Source organism: Triturus cristatus, chromosome 6 (genome assembly GCF_964204655.1).
Source record: "Triturus cristatus chromosome 6, aTriCri1.1, whole genome shotgun sequence".
NCBI lineage: Eukaryota > Metazoa > Chordata > Amphibia > Caudata > Salamandridae > Triturus > Triturus cristatus.
In genome coordinates, this window is record NC_140589.1 from 469,498,437 (window position 1) to 469,524,065 (window position 25,629).

Sequence of the window (25,629 nt, forward strand, 5' to 3'; positions counted from 1 at the left end):
AAAGTCCGCCTTGACGTTCTTGCCCCCAGCAATATAAAGAACAGAAAAATTGAACTCCAGGAGTTTGGTAGACAACCTAGCCAGTCTGGCTGTAGACTTCTTGATTTTGGAACTGGACAAAATGTCTACTAAGGGCTTATGATCTGTCCTAAGCCAAGACTTCCTTCCCCAGACGTAGGATTTAAACTTCTCGACGCCAATCACACAGGCAAGCATCTTTTTTTCTATGATTGAGTACCTCAGTTCAACGTGTCTCAATCTCCTGGACGCAAATCCTACAGTTACTTCCCTTCCACCATCCACCTGGGATAAAACAGCCCCCATGCCATAGGCACTGAAGTCTACAGTAATAAAGGTGTCTCGACCTTCCACATAGGGTTAAAGAGCTGGAGCAAATAAAATGCATTCTTTGATTAAAACAAAGTATTCTTGACATGTAGCAGTCCAGATGAAATCTTGTCCCTTTTTTAACAAATTTCTAAAACATTCAGTTAGACTGGCAAAATCCTTAATACATTTTGAATAAAATTTGCACAGACCAAGGAAGGACAAAGTTGATCTCTGTCAACAGGGTGAGGTGCATTGATTATACCTTCAACGATACTGGGCTTCGGCTTGACACCATCCTTGGTGAGCAGATGACCAAGGTATTCAATTTCATTTACTGAAAACAAACATTTATCTTCTCTCAAGGTGACACCATTAGCCAGGGGTGTCTGTAAAACTAGTTCTAAGACTTGATTGTGTTCAAGTTCTGTGTTCGTATGTACCAAAATGTTGTCCTGGAAAATTACAACGTTAGGAACATGTTGAAACATCTTTGTCATGACTTTCTGGAACACAGAAGCAGCCGAGGCCAGTCCAAATGGCATCCGGCAAAATTGGAATGTACCATCAGGTGTTACAAAAGCAGTAAGGTGCGAGAATGCTCATCAAGAGCTACCTGATGGTACGCCGAACGTAGGTCCAATTTGGTGAACCATTTGGACTGACCTACAGCAGTAATAAGATCATCTATGCGAGGTAACGGAAAGTTCTCAACCCAAATAGCCTTGTTAACAGCTCTTAAATCAATGCATAAATGAAGTTCTCCAGACCTTTTCTTGGCTAACACAATGGGAGATGACCAGAGAGTGGCATCAACACGTTCAATGATGGTGTCATCAAGTATTTTGTTAAGCATAACAGTGAGATTACTTCTTATACTATGCGGGACATTCCTTAATTTATGTTTGATGGGAGAAATACCTTCTCTTACTTTAATGGAATGCACAAAATCTTACATTTTTCCAATTTTGTTTTCAAAAACCTGTGAGTAGGTGTCTTTCTATTGCGGAGATTTGGAAATAGAATTAACCAATGAAACAGGATTCTTCTGGCCAGGTCTAATGATCATGCCAAATTCAGCTTGATGCCACCATTCCAAAACATTAATGCCTTTAAGATCAACATAAACTTGGCCATGGAAGGTTTCGTGTTGAAAGGTGATATCAGCCCAAAAATAACCAGCAAGATCAATCCTGCTACCCTCAAACGCGGCAGTAATGACATCAGGGGGCAGCAAGGTCATTTCGGACCAAGACTGTCTGTAATTATCAATAGAAATGATGGATATTCTGGCACCAGAGTCAATAAGTAGGGGAATATTGTGAGATTGAATAGAGACTTGGACAAGAGGATCACCAAACTTATTATCTGTATGTACATTGTTAATGTTCAAGTATTCAATAGAAACCACAGAAAGAGACAATTCTTCGACTCTGTTATGCAAAAAATCAGGAGAATCATTACAAGGAAGATCTTGAACGCTCCTAACTGGAAAGCGTTTGCCACCCCTGCACATTTTGCCAAAATGCCCAGACTTTTTACATTTGTAACATTCTTGGGAAACAGCAGGACAATTTTTAAAGTTTGAGAGATATGATGGCGAGCCACACCTATAACATTGAAAACCAGAAGGAGGACAAACAAAAAATGTTTTCTTGTCTGGGACTTCTTTGCCGTTTTTAGGTCTCGCGTACGCAGCGTGCATGCGCTGATTAGGCAAAAATACCTTTAGCGATTGCTTTGGCTTTTCAGCCAAAAACGTGCACGCGTTCCATTGCCTTCAATGGCAATGCGTTCACGTCTGGAGATTCACTTGTGGGAGCGAGCGGCGCCATATGGTAGCAATTATCGTTCCAGGCACCGCTCGCTCCCGCAAGTGAAACGCTTTCACATTTGCAGCCACGGCAAATTTGGCATCTGGGGGAGGAGGCGTCGCTGTTTGAAATGAGGTGCTCTAGCAGACTTCTTTGGCTCCTGATGCAACTAAGAGTAAAGGCGCTGCAAGGCCGCTTTCTGCACCGGCAAATGGCGGAGTCAGTAAGTGTTTCTTTTTCTGTTATTTGTATTCGGGGTTTAGGCGCGCGGTGAAGATTCTTTCTCTGTTCTTGTAGCCTAGCTGTTGATTGCGTTGCCGGTGACAGATTAACATGACCAGAATACCGTGTTGTTCCTGGCAGATTTATAGCGGGGTCAAATATTCGAGACCTTAGTGCAGTTACTTAGAGCTGCGTGGGAATCAGTAGGAGTTTCCCACGCTAGAACACTTGTTTTAAGCAGCTTGACAGCTTAATTACGAAAACAAAATAGTATTGCCATTTGCCACCATCGAGGAGGTGGAGCAGTCAGCTATTTGCACATTCCACTGTAAAAATAGTCTGTTTAGTGTCCCCACCCGAGCCGCAGCGACTTCCACTACAGGCGTTGCTCTGGCAGAGCCACTCTGACTGAAGACCCTCATGATTCCGACAGTAAAGAAGATGTCAGGGAGGCGGGGAGGGGTGCTGCTTGATGGTACATCTAATATCTATCGAGACTTTCAGTGGACGAGCAAAACGGTTCCAGCTTTGGGGGTGAGCGAGCACTACTCAATGCAGCCTCTATAAAGCAGCAAAGGTTATAAGGCACATGCAAAATGCACGCATCTGAATCTGGGAGAGGATGTTACATTGCAGGCAGAGCTGCCGACTTTGGACTTGGGGGACATGACATCAGCGTCAGCACCACATCCTGTGATCCTGGGAAAATCACTTAATATTCTTGTGCCTAAAAAAATGAGTGTGACTTTGTTTAAAGTAATTGTGGCTCATATTAACCGTTTCAATACCTTCGGGTTGAATACGCACTACATAAAACTACTACAAAAAATTAAATAGCACGTTAGCACTACTTGCCTTTGTCCTTAAAGTTGTACTGTAAACACTACATTTGATGCTTATGACACCCAGTCCCTTGCTAGTGTGAAAAGGTTACATCTAGAAACAGAATGTATTTGGAAAAAAAAGTATATTTGATTAATTAATTTGATGCTTAACGACAGAGTGAATATATATGTTTTGAAAAATAGTCAGAGAACGTATATATTGCTGACTGAAATAGCAACTGTCTCTACGTGCGTGGTGTCCCGCTAGTTAGCAACATTTCTACAAACAGTGATTTACCAACTTTTCTTTTACAGAAAAATGTAAACATGTTCAACCTACACTGTCAGTGTGATTTTAGGAGAAGCCACTGGCGTCCCCCCAGCCTCCTTTCCCCTGCGCGATCGATAGCAGTTCTCAGATGTTGTTCAGTTTCTGTGACTCTTTTCCGTTGCTGGTTAAATGATTAAAACAAATCGTATCGTGTGTTCCCAAAATGAAATAACAAACAAACACAAAAGCCTCTCTTATTTTTGCACTAGTGAATTCTAGAATCCTCTCTTGTTCCTGCATACATGCGGCAACCTGAGCTCTCTCCCCTACCCTGCCCCAGTCGATCTGCTCTCTCCAAGCATTGACAGCCTTCAGAGGGTCAGGCCAGACGATCAGTAAGAGGGTGGAGAATCCCGGACCGAACTAGTTTCAATTTACAGAGCAAACAACTTTTTTAATTATGGTAATTGCTTTGCCAGAGGCTGTTTCCTGTTATTTAATAAATCCATTAGATTTTTCCAACATATCTACGTTATCGCTTCAGCAATTTGCTCATGAAATCAATAAACGACTTGTAAATAAATATACATTAGCGCATGTTCTTTGGGACAAATAAAACAGCAACATGTCGACAGCAGCGTCTGTCTGCAGCTCAGAGGGGTGATAATGCAAGAAGAAATGAGCAGCGCACTCCTGATTCTCTAATTTAACCAAAGGTATATTCTGGATGATATAGGTGCTGCAGCGCAATGCCCGCTGTCAATCGGGCATAAAGAAGCAAGATCAGAAAATGCAATCAACTAATGATTGACGCTGCGCACTGTGCTACATGTAACAATGTTACAAACAATTAATCACATTAACAAAATTTCAAAAACACCAAGCAATGATATTCGTTTGAACATATATTTTTTGCATATATGTAACAACAGTTTCAAATTATAGCATCATGAGTGTATCAACACATTTACAAGAAAAACAGTTGACATCTACCATAGGCAGTGCAATATATATAGATATACCACATAATATTTCAAGAAATCACAAAACAGATGCTTTTGATGAGCCCAATGCATTTCGGGACTTTGCTGTCCCTTCGTCAGGGGCGTTCTGTGAAGAAAATACATATATTATATGATCGAACAAACAAATCGTTATTATATTTACACAAAAAGGACACATGGTGGCAACTCGTATAGTTGACATGGTACATGCAGCTAGACCGTAAATCACACATGCAGTAAATAAATCCTCCGTTCGGTTAAAGATAAAGATTATATAGAGGAGAAATGAAGTCACCCACTAGTGTGAAGATCAAAACAATGAATGTGACTCTGAAGCGAAGTATAAATGAGAAGGAAATCCATACCAAGTAAAAGAAAGAAAAAATCCATGCATGAGATAAATCTGAAGGAGATGGGGTTGTGAGGTCTCACCTCAAATATTATGTGTATACTTCCATGATAGGAGCGAACGATAAAGACAGGCTAACTGTTGCTAAAAACCAAGAGAAACAACTCGATGAGAGCAGGTGCTTGTATTGCAATAACGCGTGTAAACCGTGTCGAAGAAAGCACAACTTACCAACTACACAAGCAGGCGCGATCAGCGTAAAGATAACTAGAGAAAATGTAAAAGTACAACGTGATCAGAAAAGATAACAAATATGCCGTGCCGCTAGTTAACACACAACGAAGCAAAAATCATACTCACTATGCAAGTATTAAGACACCTGGATACTTGTTGACAACGCGTAGTCCAAACCTAAATCGGACTGTGTATTCAATCAGTCACTCGAAGAAGATATGTGACATCGAGTGATAATGTTGCGTCTCCGAAAACAAGCACTACAAAATAATAATTGTGTGTGATTACAAACTTATCCTAACAATGACGCTTAATAACTCAAGAGACTATAACAAGAGCGCAGCTGAATTCGGTGAAAACTACTTACATGGGAAACACAACGGAAGAAGCAGGTCCGGTTCTCACGGATAGCGTCCTGTTATCGCAACATCATTTTAACTAACGAAAAGCGCGCTCAATTTAAACCAGCCGAGATGACAACGTGGAAAGGAAACCGATGGCAATTGAAAGAGGACTTACATGTAGCGCCATAATTAAAAGGGTAAAGTGACCAATCTAGAACAGCGACAGGGCTAAGTATAAAGATCAAGAAATATTAACCAAAACGATGTCTGAAACCACTTACGCAAAGAAGACCAGAAAATATACTCAATAATCCAAAAAAAAACAAAGTCGCCAGCACGTACTCAATTAATACAATGTATCAGCTGAGCGATAAAGCAGCTCTCCAGGACCGTGTTCACGAAGCTGATGCTAGGTGAAATGACAAATATTAAAAACCGGTAAATGGGTGATTACTAACCTCTGGGGTGCTAATTTGTGTGGGAGATAAATAAATAAAGTTATATCCGGAAGAAAAATAAATACAAGGTGAAACAATGGGAGATGAGATGAACCAGACAAACAAATAAATATAGAATTATAAAAAAAGTTTAATATAAAAATGATGGAAAAATAATAAAAGAATTATAATAAAATAGACAAATAAGATAACTTAGTATGGGTATAACGAATGGTGAAAGGTGTTGAGATAATCCATAGGCCTCAGAAAAGATAAAAGGAGAAATGGAATACAAATGTACAAATCAACTTATTTGTGGTAAAATGTCAACAGAAAATAGACAGTAATCACTATGGTACATAAGGTTCTGCGCATGGCCATGACAGTGTTTTATAAAAAACATGAAAGATCTAAACGGTCATTAAGCCCACACGGGGCCAAGGTCTGTAGTTTCTGAATCCAGAAGAGCTCTCTGCGTAAAAGTAAATTGGTGGTGTCTACACCTGGTTTGACATCAATAGACTCTATGATCTGGAAACGGAGTTGAGAAATTGAATGTTTTGCTTCTAGCCAATGCATGGCTAGGCTCGAGGTACTGTTCTTGTTCCTGATTCTGGATTTATGCTCTGTAATCCGTGTTTTTATTTTTCGTTCAGTTTTGCCTACATAGGCCTTGCCACAGGGGCATTTTATACAGTAGATGACATGGGTAGTATTGCAATCGCTGTTGTGTTGCAAACTTATATTTAAGCCGGACGTAGGATGAGTTAGGATATTCCCAGTGATGACATTGCTACAATGGATGCATGAATGACATTTGCGAGTACCGTAATAGACAATAGGTTCGTCGGTGGTTTTGGAAAATTTCAATAGATTCCGTAAGTTTTTGCCTCTTTTGTATGCAAACAAGGGTTTCTCCCAAAAAAGTTGTTGAAAATCCAAAGTATTGGCACACATCTCTGATACCAACACCTATTTGCAATTGGCAAGCGACCCCACAACATTGCTGTTGGAGCTACTCAATTCTATTCTTAATGAGGCTCTTGAACAAACTTGGATTGATAATAACACACGTCTTTTTCTATCATCAGCCAACCCACAACGCCCTCATTTGTACATGATCCCTAAAATACATAAGGATCCTCAAGACCCCCCATTTCGCCCAATAGTCTCAGGATGCAAATCTATCTTTGACCCCATTGGCAAATTTCTGGACTTCTACCTACAGAAGTTTGTACAATCTTGGCAATCTTATCTAAAAGACACCACTCACTTTTTACAGTTGCTCCAACAAACCACTATTGGACCTCAGGATTCCATCTATCTATGTACTATAGACGTCACAGCTCTCTACACCTCCATCCCCCACGCAGCCGGCCTTGAAGCGGTTGAATGGGCATTATTTCAGATGGAAGACGTCAATATTGAGAAGGTTTTGATTTTGAAGTTCTTAAAGTTCTGTTTACATAACAGCTATTTCCAATATCAAGACAAATTCTATGCCCAACTGAATGGCACTTCAATGGGCTTTTCAGGAGCACCTGCTTATGCGAATATCTATATGGCCCAATACGAACTGGAGCATATCATTTCCAACACAGAATGGTGGTCTAAAATACGTCTCTATTGCCGTTTCATAGATGACATTTTCCTCATTTGGGGTGATTCGATACAGTCTTTCACTTCTATGATAGAGACACTCAACAGGAATCATACTCATATCCAGTTGACCCACACCATTCATAAGGATTCTATTCATTACCTGGATGTACAAGTCACCAAAACATCCACGAATCAATTCCATACTACAGTTTTCCACAAACCTACTGATCGGAACAGTTTACTGACCTTCACAAGCTTTCACCCACGTCATCTAATCAATAATTTGCCATTATCACAATTCACTAGAATTCGCCGAATTTGTTCTGACTCTGACAATAGTACCCTTCAACTTCAAACTACTGTTGACAAATTATCATCAAGAGGTTATCCAAAAGAAGTACTTCAAACATGTCTCACACGAGCGATGTCCATTCCAAGAATAGACCTACTGCAACAGAAACCAAAGACTTCCTCTACAAGATTGGTATTTGTTAGCAACTTCTCCACATCTTCACCCAAAATTAAGAAAATTATTTTGACACGGTGGGAGTTACTACAACAAGAACAGGATTTTCAACAACTTTTTTTGGAGAAACCCTTGTTTGCATACAAAAGAGGCAAAAACTTACGGAATCTATTGAAATTTTCCAAAACCACCGACAAACCTATTGTCTATTACGGTACTCGCAAATGTCATTCATGCATCCATTGTAGCAATGTCATCACTGGGAATATCCTAACTCATCCTACGTCCGGCTTAAATATAAGTTTGCAACACAACAGCGATTGCAATACTACCCATGTCATCTACTGTATAAAATGCCCCTGTGGCAAGGCCTATGTAGGCAAAACTGAACGAAAAATAAAAACACGGATTACAGAGCATAAATCCAGAATCAGGAACAAGAACAGTACCTCGAGCCTAGCCATGCATTGGCTAGAAGCAACACATTCAATTTCTCAACTCCGTTTCCAGATCATAGAGTCTATTGATGTCAAACCAGGTGTAGACACCACCAATTTACTTTTACGCAGAGAGCTCTTCTGGATTCAGAAACTACAGACCTTGGCCCCGTGTGGGCTTAATGACCGTTTAGATCTTTCATGTTTTTTATAAAACACTGTCATGGTCATGCGCAGAACCTTATGTACCATAGTGATTACTGTCTATTTTCTGTTGACATTTTACCACAAATAAGTTGATTTGTACATTTGTATTCCATTTCTCCTTTTATCTTTTCTGAGGCCTATGGATTATCTCAACACCTTTCACCATTCATTATACCCATACTAAGTTATCTTATTTGTCTATTTTATTATAATTCTTTTATTATTTTTCCATCATTTTTATATTAAACTTTTTTTATAATTCTATATTTATTTGTTTGTCTGGTTCATCTCATCTCCCATTGTTTCACCTTGTATTTATTTTTCTTCCGGATATAACTTTATTTATTTATCTCCCACACAAATTAGCACCCCAGAGGTTAGTAATCACCCATTTACCGGTTTTTAATATTTGTCATTTCACCTAGCATCAGCTTCGTGAACACGGTCCTGGAGAGCTGCTTTATCGCTCAGCTGATACATTGTATTAATTGAGTACGTGCTGGCGACTTTGTTTTTTTTTGGATTATTGAGTATATTTTCTGGTCTTCTTTGCGTAAGTGGTTTCAGACATCGTTTTGGTTAATATTTCTTGATCTTTATACTTAGCCCTGTCGCTGTTCTAGATTGGTCACTTTACCCTTTTAATTATGGCGCTACATGTAAGTCCTCTTTCAATTGCCATCGGTTTCCTTTCCACGTTGTCATCTCGGCTGGTTTAAATTGAGCGCGCTTTTCGTTAGTTAAAATGATGTTGCGATAACAGGACGCTATCCGTGAGAACCGGACCTGCTTCTTCCGTTGTGTTTCCCATGTAAGTAGTTTTCACCGAATTCAGCTGCGCTCTTGTTATAGTCTCTTGAGTTATTAAGCGTCATTGTTAGGATAAGTTTGTAATCACACACAATTATTATTTTGTAGTGCTTGTTTTCGGAGACGCAACATTATCACTCGATGTCACATATCTTCTTCGAGTGACTGATTGAATACACAGTCCGATTTAGGTTTGGACTACGCGTTGTCAACAAGTATCCAGGTGTCTTAATACTTGCATAGTGAGTATGATTTTTGCTTCGTTGTGTGTTAACTAGCGGCACGGCATATTTGTTATCTTTTCTGATCACGTTGTACTTTTACATTTTCTCTAGTTATCTTTACGCTGATCGCGCCTGCTTGTGTAGTTGGTAAGTTGTGCTTTCTTCGACACGGTTTACACGCGTTATTGCAATACAAGCACCTGCTCTCATCGAGTTGTTTCTCTTGGTTTTTAGCAACAGTTAGCCTGTCTTTATCGTTCGCTCCTATCATGGAAGTATACACATAATATTTGAGGTGAGACCTCACAACCCCATCTCCTTCAGATTTATCTCATGCATGGATTTTTTCTTTCTTTTACTTGGTATAGATTTCCTTCTCATTTATACTTCGCTTCAGAGTCACATTCATTATTTTGATCTTCACACTAGTGGGTGACTTCATTTCTCCTCTATATAATCTTTATCTTTAACCGAACGGAGGATTTATTTACTGCATGTGTGATTTACGGTCTAGCTGCATGTACCATGTCAACTATACGAGTTGCCACCATGTGTCCTTTTTGTGTAAATATAATAACGATTTGTTTGTTCGATCATATAATATATGTATTTTCTTCACAGAACGCCCCTGACGAAGGGACAGCAAAGTCCCGAAATGCATTGGGCTCATCAAAAGCATCTGTTTTGTGATTTCTTGAAATATTATGTGGTATATCTATATATTGCACTGCCTATGGTAGATGTCAACTGTTTTTCTTGTAAATGTGTTGATACACTCATGATGCTATAATTTGAAACTGTTGTTACATATATGCAAAAAATATATGTTCAAACGAATATCATTGCTTGGTGTTTTTGAAATTTTGTTAATGTGATTAATTGTTTGTAACATTGTTACATGTAGCACAGTGCGCAGCGTCAATCATTAGTTGATTGCATTTTCTGATCTTGCAGCTCAGAGGGCCATGCTGTTAGTACACGCACTGAGTGTCCACTGAGAATAAACCTCACTTCCTGTAATGGACAATGTTAGTTTGCACTGAGATGGCTTGTTAGAAGGGAAAGAGGGTTTGCTTTCACTTTACATGAACCTGTGTTTGTAAAGCCTGCCTAGTCATTAATAAACCATCACCGTGGCCCATCGATACCCAGGACCACTGAAATTATGCGATTTTGAGGCCGTGGATGTTCCCGCATACCTATGGGCTTGACGTATTTACCACATAATCGATCATGTGCTACCTAATCTGAAGATTGCATAAAAAAAGTGTTTGTGGATCAAAAGTTACAAAAAACACATTGCAACACATGCTGCGGGATTGTGGAAGGCCCTTTGCAAAGCTTTACTTGCCACCTTTCTGTTGCCTAGTGCTATATTTGGGTTCTAAACTGGTATCAAAGAGGTGCAACCAATGCCCAGACAGTGTTAATTGTAAACATGACAAAATAATGAAATAACACTATCACAAAATGTGCTGCATTATTACGCCACATAATTTGCCCTTTCTTGGAAAAAAAATTACTCACCCTGCCGCATTATTTGGCTCTCCATAGTTCTAGCGCCCATGGTTTTGGCACATTCCAAAAAGGTGCAGGGCAAAAACATCTTTACAAACAAGCTGACATACATATGTCACATGCAGAAGTGGGAAATATTTCAAGCAAATAAAGAATCAGTGACATAAATAAAAGCATTTGCAATGCAATAGGTCTCGCATTTACGCGAGTTTAAGCTATTGGCATTGTAAATGAGAATGCCATTTATTTATATTATAAAAACAAAAATAAAAGGCATTGTTATTTGCAATGTCAATAGCTTAAACTCGCGTAAATGCGAGACCTATTGCATTGCAAATGCTTGTTTAACTTGGCATTGTTGGAATATTGTGGAATAGCGGAAGAAGAACTGATGGCAGCTACTATGGAACAAGTGTTGGACTCCAACTGTTTCGCTTGGAGACTGACTGATTCGCTTGGAGACTGAACATGAGTAAAGAATGTTGTGCCTGTGAACAACCAAATTGACTCTACCTTCAAAGTAGGTACTCAAACGTTTGAGAGCCAATTGATATTCATCCATGTCACCACTGTCAAGACCAGTGTAAGTGGATAAATGGTCATAGACATTTTGACCTTCTACACCTAAGTAATAGTAAAGAAGACTGCGTTTCCTGTCAGGTTTGAATTTTGTACCATCAATGGCTCCTAATTAGGCATTGAACGATCTGAACCACAAGCGCCATTTTAATGGTGGTTCACCTGGATCCTGTAAAAAATAACTAGAAGTGACAGTCTGCATAATGCGGAAAGAAGAAAAAAAATATATGTATATATAAATTAGTAATAAAATTCAAACAAGCTGGAAGTAAATACAAGATGACAAAAAGTGCATGAATTAAAGAAAACAGAATGTGAATGTAAACAGTATTACATATGTATATGTATATTAATAACACTGCTGTAAACACGCAAAGGTAGAGACCCACTTGTAAGAATGAGTGTGTGGACCACTGAATCCACAGGTTGTGAAATTAAATTGGAAAAAAAAAAAAAACATTGGAAGCAAAGATAAGTGTTAGTAATAGTGAATGTCACAGGAACCACTGAAGATATGGATGAAAAAAAAAACTGATGTGCATGCATTCACCAGAATGTGTGTGGTTCACAGAATCCAATAAAGACAAAGGTTGGTGTGCTAGTACCACGGATACACCGAAACAGGAATTGACGTGACGACGTGAAAGCAGGAACCGGAATGAAATCCCACGGTTGCAGGAATGAGTAGATGCAGTAATGCGGTGCATGACAAAGCGTGAAATCAAAGAAGCGCAAGGGTGAAGAACGGCACAGCTGGTAACACACAGGTAGGAACAAACTCAGCTGGGGCACTTTCTCGCAGTTGGTATAGGGCAGAAAACAGCCATACCCGAGTATGCCGCGTCTTTAAGCCGGAGCGGTTTCCCACAGCTTAGAGAAAGCGTGTGAATCCAGCAGAGAACAGCCAGTGTCCAATATCCAAGCTGGAGCGGTCTCCCACAGCTTGGAAGCTCGTAGAAATCAGCGCACAGAAGATTGGTATCCAGGGACAACCAGGTATTGTAACGTGTCCAAGGAAACCAAACAGAATGCACAAAATAGAGCGCGAGTACGAGTGCTCGAGCAGAGAGCCGCAGTAAGATTTGAAAATCTATACTGATACACACGTGCTCACGGAGTTCGTGGAAAACAATTACAAACACCAGGTTTCCCAAATATCAAAGAGGAGGCGGCTTAACACGCAGGAACGCTTCTGGACGCTTGAAGCTTAAGGAAAAAACGATCCCCAGGCCCATTGGAAAAGTTTTTTAAAAAACACAGTACCTTAATAGCGTGGCACATCAAGCGCTTCACCAGATAAGATACTCATCATACAGGGCAGTCCAGATCCCATGCAAGTCGCCAATTTTAAAGATGCAATCCAGCAGAATTATAGTTAGACAGGAGTCTTTATTCCAGCAGCAGGTAAGTAGGTCATACGGGCCCAGTGGATCAGCATCAACTGAAGTTGATATTCTAAACCACTGTACCCAAACATTCTAATACAGTAAAGCACTAAAGAGAGGGACAGAACAATCCCAACATACCATACCACAAGTAATGCAATATGAGAACACAGAAAAAGCATGTGCAATAATACAATATGCAGTAATACATAGAACACTACAGGACGTTCAAGTTTGGTCTCCAAGGCCACAACTATTTCCTCCTAATAAGGTCACAGTTTGTGACAGTACCACACCATATGTGCAAAATCAGCATCTAAGTGACTGCCCCCGTATACCACTTGGATTTTGTGCGGACTCGTGTATATATAGTTGAATTGGAGGTATTTCAACATTGTGTTCCTGGACATCTTTCTTGGGGAGGCCAAAATTCTCTGCCACTTTGAGTCTGACAATTCTCATTCTAAAATATTTTCTCATCTGTCCGCAAAACAGCTAAGGGACTGTGTACCATTTTCACAAGGGACCAATAAAACCAGGTCACCAGGTGTCTAGCTGATCCCATGGAGACCAGTAGTTACAGGATGCCATGAGTTACGGGGTCTTCCTGATCCCCTGCCCACAGGTCTATGAACGTTTGTGTCAGTGCTTCATACGTAAGGAATTGGCCTGACGGCAAATTGTAATGCTTCATAAATTTGTCTAATGGCATGAGGGTGCTCTGTTGATAGTAGTTACCTACTGTGACCAGCCCAGCATCTGTCCAAGCCGACATATGTCCAGCAGTAAAGTGAGAGAGGGGCTCTCCATGAGGGAGGCCTACCAAAGGCAGCGCTGTTGCACACAACGGTGTCCCCACAGTCCTTAAGACGCGTCTGCGCCAGCATTTTAATGCCACAGAGAGCAGCACCCCTAGGCGCTGAAGGTCTACTGATAGGCGAAAATCAACTTGGCCAACAAGGTCTCCATGTTTGCCGAGAGCCCAATCACCCTCAGCTTGCCCTGATTAGTTTCATCAAGCTACAGTGCAATCCACTGGAGCTGTGAAAACAGAAAATACTGGGCCATAGTTACAAAGAAGTGGCAGAGTGAGGCGTTAGCCGACATGGCTTAACGCCTCACTGCGCCACTTCAGAAATGCAAGTCTGCACCATATTTACAAGAATATGGTGCAGCCTTGAGTTTCCCCCTGCACTGGCGCTAAGTTAAGCAGCTTAACACCAACGCAGGCACCCTTGCACCGTAGTAAAAGGGTGTCTGCGTGCAGGGGAAGATTGTTTATGTGTAGGAAGGTGTCCCTTCCTGCACATAAATAATCTTTAAATGCTTAATGCAGCACACACGGAAGTTACAAAATGTCATTTTTTTTAAAGATCGTTTATGTGCAGGAAGGTATACCTTCCTTCTCATAAACAATCCAAGGTGATTTGCTTTTTCCATGTGTGCTGCAAAAACGAGGAGAAATAAAGCATTTCTCCTTGTTTCCCCAAGTTAAGACCAGGTTTTTCCTGGTCTTAATTTTGGCACTGCCTCCTATTTATGCCACCCTTGTAAATAGGGGGCAGCATCAAAATCAATGGGGGTTGGAGTGTAATGCCCACCGCAACACCTACTGCCCACCCCTTTCACGCTAAGCATAGGGGGCCTTATTTACAAGGCAGCGTTAAGCCACGTTAAGTGGCTTAACGCTGCCTTGTAAATAAGGTGAAACCCCTATCGCCACAGGAACGTTGGAAAAAGTGACATTCCCGTGGCGATAGGGGCATGTACAAATGCCCCACAGTTCGACATCTGGGACACCTAAACTTTCCCTCCTCCAAGGGGCTCCAAAGGACAGCCAGGTACACTCTATGCGCCCACCATCCCAAATTAGGTCACGCACCAGAGCATCCAGGTGCTTACCACCGGTAAGTTTGCACAAAAGTATAGGAGTGCTGGGAGCCTAACTATCTTAGTAAGCGAAATTCTAACCATTATGGGCAGCTTAAGGGATCACTAGAAGGAGACACAGGTTTTCAGAGATTGGAGGGCCTTCCACAAATTGGCCTCTCGGAGATCTTGCAATTGATGAAAGGTGTGATCCTCAGATACCGAAAAGAGATGGATGACCACATCAAATCAGAAGGGAGGCCCTGTCGCTGCGTCGCATCCGGGGAGACTAGGAAGATATGCGTCTTGGTTTAATTGACCCTCAGCCCTGACAACACTTCAAAATTCTGCAAGTGGTCCAGAGCGGACGCAATGCCCTGCACTCTGTCCCTCAGGTAAAAGAGAATATCATCCACATTGAGGGAGATGTTCTCGCTCTTCAACTGTTATGCCAGAGCCTCGGCCTTCTAGTCTCAAGACCTCTGCAAGGGGTTCAGTGGCCAGGGTGAACAACAGCGGGGATAGAGGGTATCCCTGCCTTGTGCCTCCACATACTTCTTTTTGCGGGGAGAGCGTGGTGCCTGTTCTGACCCCGGGCCATCGGGGCAGTGTATAGCAACCTGATCCATTTAACCCAGTTCTCTCCCAGGTCCATTTTTTACATCACCTTGAAAACAAAGTCTCACTGTACTGTGTCGAATGCTTTTTCAAGCTCCACTAACATTAGTACTGCATTGCGGTTTGCAAGGGCCTCACGATGATGCATCATGTGATAAAGTCGCCTAAGATTCTGTGAGGTGTTGCTTGTGGGGATAAAGCCACTATGATTTTCATGAATGAGAGTCCGCAGATGCGGGAGCAGGCAGAGAGCCAATACTTTAGTAAGGATCTTAAAGTCTATGTTCAAAAGAGAAAGAGGGTGGAATTCAGTGACCTGGACTCCGTGCGTCTTAGTTTTGGGAAGTGGAATGACCATGGTGTCATTGTTGGATTCAGGGAGTGCACCAAGTCACCATGAGTCTGTGTATAGCTGTTCAAACTGCGGGGTCAGGATCCCGGCATAAGTCACATAAAACTTGATCGGGTCTGGTTTTTTGCCCCTTGCTATGTCTTTAATAGCCACCCAGATCTCTTGTGCTGTTATAGGTCCCTCTGGTCTCTATGGTGTTCCTAAGATAAAGTATTCAGAGGTATAGCCGCTAAAAAGCAAATCGAGTTTCCGCCAAGGAGGGAGCAGAGGCAGCGTACAGGCTTTTATAATAATCATAGAACCTGCCATTGATAGCCATCGGCAAATGTAAAGGCCGACCATCTTTCTTCCAGATATGTATGATAGGGGACCCCCGAGATTCCAGTCTAATGAGCCATGCCAACAGCTCGCCCACTTTGCCCTCCTCTTTGTGAGTGTTTTTAATGTATTGTTTGTCATCATGACTAAGCATTAACTATAATGTTGCATTGTAGTGTTCTCTTGTCTCCTGGATCTCCTCCAGCGTCCCTGACGGAGTTCCAAGAGCCTTATCTAAGGTATGAAATTTGTCTTCTAGTGCTTGGAGTTCCCTACAGAGATCCCTCTGGGTACCGACTGTCAGCCCGCTGCAGCGACCCCGAGCTACCACTTTAAAATTCTCCCATTCCACTATATTTGTGAAGGGAATGCCCTGGTTTCAGCCGCGGTCCGTGCAGGTAACAGCGGTGGGACAATGGGGCTGAGTGAAGGGGGATTTCGGGTGACGATGCAGAGGGAAAATTAAATAAATAATTAATTTTCCCTCTGCATCGTCCCACGAAATTCCCCTTTACTCGGCCCCACCGCCCCACCGCTGTTACCTGCACAGACCGCGGCTGCCTGGTTATGAGCAAAGTAGTCTGAGATCACCTCAGCTAGAGAATTGCAGTAGCATGCGTCCTCCAGAAATGCTGGACTGAGCTGCCACATTGGGATAGTTAGGCGTTCCACAAGTGACTGAAATCCCAGTAGCATGGGGTGGTGATCAGATAGGGTTCGCCTCAGGTATTCAGAGTATGTAATATGTTGGGTAAGCCTCTGAGAGCATACACATCTATCTGTCTGGGTGTGTTGGTTATGAATATGGGAGAAATATGAGAAGTATCGTTCCTCCTCGCTTTGAGTCTTCCATACCTCTTCCACCTCCCAGTGCCCAACCCAATCTTGCACTCCCTCTGCCAGTTTGCCTACTCCTGACTCCATTAGTGGTGTGTCGAGCCGTCCAATAACATATCCAATATACAGTTAAAATTGCCTCCTATCAGTAGACTATCAATTTTTAGGCCAGCCATGTGATTGAAGAATGAGTGGAGGAAGACAATCTGGTCTTACTTTGGAGTGTAGAGACACCTCAGGGTAATCTCTTTCCTGAATAATCTAACCTCCACAAAGACAAATCTACTCTCCCTATCTATAATGGTGCAAGTGAGCTCAAAAGGGGCGTGTAGGTAGAGTAGGAAGTGGCATAAAACTGGCCCCGCCATCTACGTTTTTTCTGACCCCAGCCAGGTGGGTCCCCTGGAGCATGGCGACCTGCACTCCTCTCCGACGGAGGTACCTATGGATTCCATGTCTCTTTGAATCTGATCCCATCCCATTTCCAGGACATAAATGTCAGGGCTTGTCGTAGTTCAGCCATATGAAAATTCGATGGAGTCCATATTTTGCAGCCTCCCAATGTTCCCCTTGTATGCCTCCTCCACCTTCATGTTGTATTGTGCCGTCCCTGTGTAAACAGAACAAGTTAAAAAAGGAAGGAAAAGGGCATGAATGGCCCCAACTATAAACTCTAGACTCCAGGGCAGTGTGTCAAAATACTTCAAGCATTTCCTAAATTAATACCTCCCCCAGTCAGCCACAAGGGACACTCTGTGAGGTGCAGGCCAAGAGGGGCAAGCCAGTTCTGTGCAATACAGGCCCATTACACTATGATCAATGAAATTATCTTCCCAGCAGTCAATCAAAGTCACACAGGATAAAATATTGATAGGGAATGTGTGGAATAGTGTGATTCAGCTCAGGAGGCTTACTGTCCCACCCTCTGCTCTGACACCTGATTGTACCTGTATCCACGGTACCTTATATGGTAAAGGATAACAGACCAGGTCATCTGCTATCTGAGCCACAACCACGGGGAGTTCAGTCTCATCGCCATGCGAGGACAGAGTGGAACAGCACTGATTTGTGGTCTGATGAGTCACCGCCTCCGGAGTTTTCTTGCATTCTTGTACAATGTCTGCTACTGCCCGCAGGGCTGCTGCTTGTTCCAATTCAGTTTGTGAAGGTGATGGGCTGCTCCTGTGGCCATTTCTTACAGCCCAGCGTGGGCACTTCTGTACCCTCCACCTGGGTACCGATGGTCAGGGGCAAGCTGTGGGGAGTGCCGTTCCCGCCCAATAGGCCTCCAGCCAGGACCAGGTGGATTCCTGGTCTTCACAGAAGTGCGTGGAGCTATCAAGAACAATCCGGAGTTTCAATAGGAACATCAAGGAGTACTGGATATTGTTTTCACAGAGGGCTCTCTTGAACTCCAGAAAGGAAGCCCTTCTAGCTTGCACTGCTACAGTAAAGGCTGGAAATATAGAGATCTTCCCTTTGTCCACCATATAGGGGCCCTTTGAGTGTGTCTTCTGTAATATAATGTCTCTGTCTTGGTAACATAGCAGCCTAGCCATCACCGGGGTGGGAGGACTGCCCAGAGACAGCGGCCGCACCGGCACTCAATGAGCTCACTCCAGCGTGAAAAAGGGGTTGAGTACGCCAGAAGTCACCTCCATTCGCAACCAGATCTCCAGGTAGTTCACCATATCGCCTTTTTCAACTCCCTCTGGGAGGCCCACCACCCTAATGTTGTTATGTCTGTACGGCTTCAGCTTCTTCTGCTCCCCGTTCAAGGAGCAGCACCCTGTCCTTCGGATCGGACATGTGACTCGTGAGTGTTGTGCATTTGGGTCTGAGTTTGGTGATGGAGGTCTCCACCCCTTTGACTCTGTCCGCCAACTTTGGTGCTCCGTTTGCAGGAGGCCAAGGCCCACTGACACCATGCCTATGTCTTGTGGTAGAGTGGTTTTAGTGTCTGCTATGGCCACTAGTATCTTGTCTAGCTGTAGTCGTATGGGGTCACCAGCTAGGGTGGAGTTGTCATCTTCGGCCGCTGTTTCTCGAGTGGGGTCAGGGGCTTCGGGTGAGACTCCTGACTGTTTGGATATTACCTTCCCCATCAGAGCTACAATGAATAGGGCACCACGATCAGAGCGAGGCACTTAGGGACTTATGTGCAGCCCCTCCTGTGTGATGTTGAGAGGTCCTCACCTTGAGGGCAGGTTCTGTGCCCTTCCGTGATCCGTAGTCTCTACAGTGCTTCAGACTGGTGACATACCAATCCCATAGGCCATAAGTTTGGGCTGGATCCCAAGTCATAAAGAACTTCATGAGACATTCATCTTAGTTACACAGCACCTTCCGATCTCAGGAGAAATATGGTAGTAGACAGCCAGTCTGAGATGGTTTGCTTCAGCGATCTAGGAGGGGTTGCGATAGAGAACCACAATCCAAGGTGGCTCTCCCCTCTCCCCACTGCACACTTATGAGCTCTTAATCCTATGGATGGGCAACAGGCAGTAGTCCCATTGGCCATACAAACCAGGTCCCTTCGCGGGAGCCACCGCCACCCAGGGCCCCCAAGTTCTCTATGTGGGTCCTACGGCTCATCTGTGATGGGTGCTGAAGGGAGCGGCCTTCTCAGTTCTCCGGGCAGTGCTCTCTCAAGCATGTCGTGGCACCCGCTCCCACTCCTACGATCGTTTCAAAGCCCTATGCCATCACTCATTGCCAATGAACTCACTGCCGCTCCCAGAGCTCTGCAGACGAGGCTCACCGCTCTCTAGGGCCGCCCAGATCTGGAACTGCATTCCAAGCCGCCAGCCTCGCATCTCGCAAATAAGGGGAAAAGGCGCCACAGGCCCTTCCTGGCCTAACTCCTCCAAGCTGTCCCAGGAGTCTTCTTGGGGCACCGGAACAGCGTGACCATTCACCTGCCAGTGAAGGGCAAGCCTCCAGCTGATGCAGGTATGGTGACGATGTGAGGAGGGACTTGCAGCCGGGCTTCAGAGCTACTTCTTCCCCGGTTGTTGGTGCTGCCTCACTCTGGTATTGAAACCATAATCCGTGACGCGCTCATCAAGCTCTGTTTAACCTGCCATTGTTTTTGGCCTGTCCTCTTGGCTTTTGCTCATTGACATCTCTCTGCCTCCTGTGAGAAGTTGGCCTGGTATATGCTGTCCACTAGTTATAGTGGGCACCTTGCACCAGTCCAAACAACCCCTTATTGATAATATGTTAAAGACAACCTTATCTGAAAGCTATCCTAGTGGTAGCTATGGAGAGAAGCATTCAAGCTAAGTCTTGAAGGAATGTAAAGCAGCTTGTTTTACCAGTCTATAATCTCTTGAGTGGCTAAATGAAAGGAGACCACACCAGGTATATATGTAAAATATATGTATTTATTCCTAAACACACCCTACTAGTCTATTTATGAGGCTAGAGGTAAAAGCACATATGGTACACTTCAAAATATTACAGTAAATTAGCACAATACACCATATACTAAGAAAGTGGTATAAGAACCACGACTTGAATATACACAAGTCCTAGAGCCTGTAGAATTGCTGAGACCCCAAGGAACCACCCAAGGTAGTGACACAGGGAACCCATGGGGGCAGTGTGCAGTGTGAGAACACAGTCGCAAGCTCCCATTAGCTTCTGTGGGGAAAGTCGCGGTTAGATTTTTAAAGTTTAGGGACACTTAGAAGTGGACAAGGAACAAACCCTTTTGGACTTAGATGGTTCTAGGGCCACACCCACGGGAGCATTGGAGTTTTAGTATTACCTCACCCAGGGAAGCCGGGTGAATAGGTGTCAAATGGTGTTGGGTTGCGTCGCCGTTTTCAATGGCAGGAGACTGAAAAGCGCTGATGCCGGGAAGAGGAGAAGTGTCCAAAGAGATCCAAGCCTGGATCAAAAATGTGAAGAACCTGAAAGCAGAGCAGACAGAGTCTGAGTCACTTACCAGTGACCAGGGGCACGATAGATGAATGCCCACCGATGTCGGGTGCTTCAGGTGCGAAGAGGAGAAGCTTGACTCTTCAGCCACGAAGACCAGGAGTCATCGATGACAACCAGGAGCTGGATTCAAGCTGTACCACAAAGGATGTCGAGTGTGGCAGTGTCAGTGCCTGGATTGGACAAAACAAGCCTTGGCAACAGCAACCCATGCAGGAAGAGAACAAATGTTTTGGTGCGAACCAGCAAGATCCTGGGGACTCCCCAAGCAATGGAGAGTCAGAGCACATATGGAGCAATCAGGAAAGCCCAATGGAAGTAAGAGTTGCCTTCACAGGGACCCACCAGTCAACGGACAAGGGATCGCAAAGGAGCCTCAAGCGAACACACAAAGGGTGGGCTCACGGAACACTCGTGGAGTGTAGGCCATCAATTTTTGGTGGAAAAGGTGCTTGGGGTCTGGGCTACAAGTATCCCAATGCACAGCCTCTAGAGATGTTGAGAAGCTGATGCACTTGCAAATGTGAATAGTGTCCAGGGGTTCCGGTTCCATTGCACCCACGAGGGCTAAGGGTCTCGGCTTTGCTGGGGACTCGGGTCAGCCTCTGAGAAGTCTGGAAACCCACCTCCTGTGTTGAAAATTCTTTGGCATCCGGCAGGAGCTTCGGAGATGCAGACCGGACAGATGCGATCTTTGGTGCCTGCCAAGCAGGGGAGTAACTCCTTTACTCTAAGGGAGATTCTTCAGTCATCTGGCATTGAACAGATCGTCGAAGGTCCAGGATTCAGTTGCAGAGTTTTGTCCAGGAATATCTAAAGTCCTGTAGCCAGGGGTTCCTTTCTTATACCCAAGGAAGGGGTTGGACCTACTCTGGGGACCCACCTATGGGAGGGTCAGGAAAGAGGGGTGGCTACACCCATTTCCTTTGTACTCCCACCCATCCCTAATCCACTAAGGCCTGTCTGGGAGGTGGTAGCACCTCCCTGTGACAGGAAACCTATTGTCCAGGCCTCTCCTTCAGGAGTTTCGGTCAGCAGCAGGAGGCCAGACCCGTGTCTGTAGCTGGCAGCATCCATTTTGTGACGCCAGGGCTCTGTTAGCTGGCACCGGGTATACTGGTGCTGTCATGTCTCTCCCTCAAGAAGGGTGGGATCATACTACCACACCATTTACTGTTGTGGGGGTATGATTCCAATGAGTCTGACACCAAACACGACATGTTTCCGTGCAGCCAGTCCAAAGTTAGCATTTACCGTTTAGTTATAATGTACTTAAGAGTATATGGTCAGGCTGCATCACAGACAGGAGAAGAGATTCCGAAGGCTGCAGAGGGGTTCTGCTCATGCATGGGCACCCTCTCACACAAAACCAAGCACCCTGCCTTCAGGATTGATAAGGCCTGCCATAGCGGTGACTGATAGCTTTATATGTGCAGTGATAGAGCGAGATATAGTGAACCTATATCTCTGGCAGGCCTCTGGGGTACCTATGCCCTGGGTACAGAGTATACCATATACTAGGGACTTATAAGGGCACCCCAGAATCCCATCTGTGGTGTACCTAAGGTACATGGAATCAATTTAGAGAGGAAGCAGCTAGGCTGGGGTCCTGAATAGCAGGGCCCCAGCCAGACTAAAGTCGAAAAACAGTGAAACATCAGTAAAAAGTGGGGGTAACTATAAGAAGCAGATCCTACTCTCCTACACCCCCACTGTGATTTCCTGTGGTGTCTTCCAGGGCCTGGCCGCGGAATAAGCTAGTGCGCGGCAACCTCCAGGGGGGTAGCCCTGCTCGCAGCAGGGCCACTCTCATTCTCGCACCTCCCAGCTTACCGGTCCTCAATCAGGGCTTCGTTAATACCTCAGGTTTATTACATAGTGTAGGCTTACAGGTTTGTCTTCGGCAGCAGTCCTTAGGGCCGCTCCCCATCAGGGCAGTCGCTGTCTTCAGGGGAGTGCACTACAGGCTGCTCACTGCGGCTGTTGCAAACCAATGGAGTTTTCGACTAATCACTGTAATCGACGGCCCGACCTGGTTCTATAAGTGTTCGCCAGAGGGTGGGCAATTAAAATAAGCCCGTTCACAGGTCGATGGCCCCGGATAACAAGGTAATGGTTAGGCCTAGCAAGGAGTTTTTCTAGGAAGCGTCTGATGCGGCCACCATCTTGGCCATTCCTGCAAAGATTTGGACCGATGCTGCCGTTTGTTTTACTCTGACAGTACACTGTTACCTACTAACTAGACCTCAGTGGCAATGCTCTGACCCTTACAAGTGTATGTTTGACTGGATTTTACCCAATTGGCATAACTTAATTTATGTATAAGTCCCTAGTATGTGGTACCAGGAGTACCCAGACCCAGTAGATTATAGTATCCCTCCAGGGCTACAGCACTCATTGTGCCACCCTGAGTGTGACAAGCTAAAAAATGTCTCCCAGTCTGCCATTACAGACTGGTAGGTCAGTTTTAAACTGCTAACTGAACTGCGCCATTTAAACTAATGGCAAATCCTAAATCTCTCTTTTTGAGATATATAAGTCACTCCTAGAGCAAGCCTATCGAGTCGTGAGGCAGAGTGCTGTATATTAAAAAGTAGAACGTGTATTTTTATATGTCCTAACACTTAAAATCCCAAATTGTTATTTTTTCTGTGGAAAGGCTACTAGCCCCATTATCGAGTTCAGGGTTATATTTTGACAACTCAGCTTTGCTAACTTCTCAAAGAGACCACTTAAGTTGACACTTCAAGGTATCAAAATTAAAGTTACATTAAGCCTGAATTGATACCAAAGTAAAAGGTTATGTAACTTCTGAATCAAAGCAACTTTAAAAAGGTTGCCACTCTTTTGTCCAGGTTTTCTAGTGGCCATTTGCAGATGCTGGCCACAAGACTGCCTTCTGCCTTGCTGAGGAGAGATGTGAATGACTTCCAGGAAAGGTCACAATAGAGGCCTGCCGTTGGAAGAGGTGTTACCTCTTCATGGCAGGAAGCCGTCCAGGATATGAGCCCAAAAGGTGAACTTCGAATAGGCAGCCGCCTTTAAAGGGTAAATAGATGGACAGACACAAGAAGGGCTGCTCATTTGTCCTGGCAGATAGGTTGGCATTGGGGACAGAAAAGGAAAAACAGTTTCCAAACCAGTTTTCCAGTGGGCTTGTAGTTTTCAGGTAGCCACACCTCTAGGGTGGGATACCCAGCTCCAGAAACAAAGAAAAAGGGTTCTGCCATTTTGGGAGTGGGCAGAATATTGTATTCAGGGATAGCTAGTTGCCACAGATTGCTCAAAGTCGTCATCAGGCAGGAGGGGACCTTGTCGCCCATTAGCTATTAACCACCACATTTTGAAGGGAACTTTCTGGTTATCTATATGGGACCTCTTGAATCCAGACCCCAGATCCCCTCTGTACTGGAGAGAGTACCAAAGAGGAACTGCCCTGCTGTTCACTGGACCTAGCAAAGAGAGGCTGCACCAAAGAAGCATTGCAACTGCTAGTACTGAGTGTATGTTGTGCCCTGCATGCTGAAAAGTCACCCCATGAGCCCAAGACAGAAGAAGTGAACTCCAACAGTCAGTTGGCTGACTTCCTGTTGCAACACCAGGGCCACAAAAGCTGAAGAAACCCGCCTTGGCAAGTCAGTATCCACAATTGTTTGTCTGCCACTGACCACCTGCGTGCAACCTGGAAGTCTTGATGCTCAAAAGTTGCACTTGAGTTTCTTGGATCGAGGAGAGTCATCAGAGTGCAGTTTAGTCACCGAAGAAGGACACTAGCCTTTACCAAAGGGAACCACTAGTTTTGTTGTGACCAGAGACCAGAGACCAGTAGTCCAGAGATAACTGGACTTTTCTGGTCTAACAAGGTCTTCAAGGGGCACCTATCCCTGTGGACAAAGTTGCTTCACCAAGACCAAGGACTGATAAGTAGCCTCAGGAAACTCACCGTCGACCGCACAGCATCCTCAGCATCTTACATTATCTTCAGCAGTACCCTGTATCCCTTGCATCAGGACCACTCCCTGATTCTCTATGGTGGTTCACCCATGGAGCCTGGAACTAGTCTTTAGACTTCTTTGGTGAGAAGATAACTGTTCTACAAATCCTTACTGCCCCCCCTTGACCTGCTCCCTGCCAGAGCTGGTCACCCAAAGTGGGCGGGAGTACCCAAACACAGCTTTATAAAAGTTTTATAAAGCTTTCCAAAGTTTCTGCTAACCACTGTAGTTAATGCTTGTTTTCATTTTGAATGAAAACATATAATTTGCTTTTTACTTAAAAATATAAATCACCAGAATCCTCTGGTCGATTTTGTTCATGCTGGTGTCAAATTCAGAAAAATAAGCTCTATATTTATAATTTGGTGATGGATTTCTTTCGTCTTGTGTGACTTTCTTATTCTGGTGTTTTTTTTTACTTCTAAATGCTTTACATTTATTCCTTTATTTAAGCCTGAAGGTTTTACAAACAAGCCTCACTGGACCCAAGATGGTATTGTGAGTGGATAACGTGGTGATGCCCCACAACCACAGAATTTAATACACCACTTTCCTCACAAGTACAAATGGATACCTGCTGGATTGGGTGATTGACCTACTGCACCTGGACCACGACTGTGAAGGCAAGGGGGCAGGCCCCC

At 44.0% G+C, this 25,629-nt stretch overlaps 1 protein-coding gene across 1 annotated transcript in view; it reads right to left on the minus strand.

Annotated features, from left to right (window-relative positions):
• LOC146817306 (uncharacterized) overlaps positions 1 to 12,612 on the minus strand; it is a 528,574-nt gene extending 515,962 nt beyond the window's left edge. The window contains exon 1 of the mRNA XM_085609198.1: positions 12,499 to 12,612. The gene's annotated coding sequence lies outside the window, so the exon portion shown is untranslated. The remainder of the gene's footprint in view (positions 1 to 12,498) is intronic.
• Between the last annotated feature and the right edge of the window lie 13,017 nt (positions 12,613 to 25,629).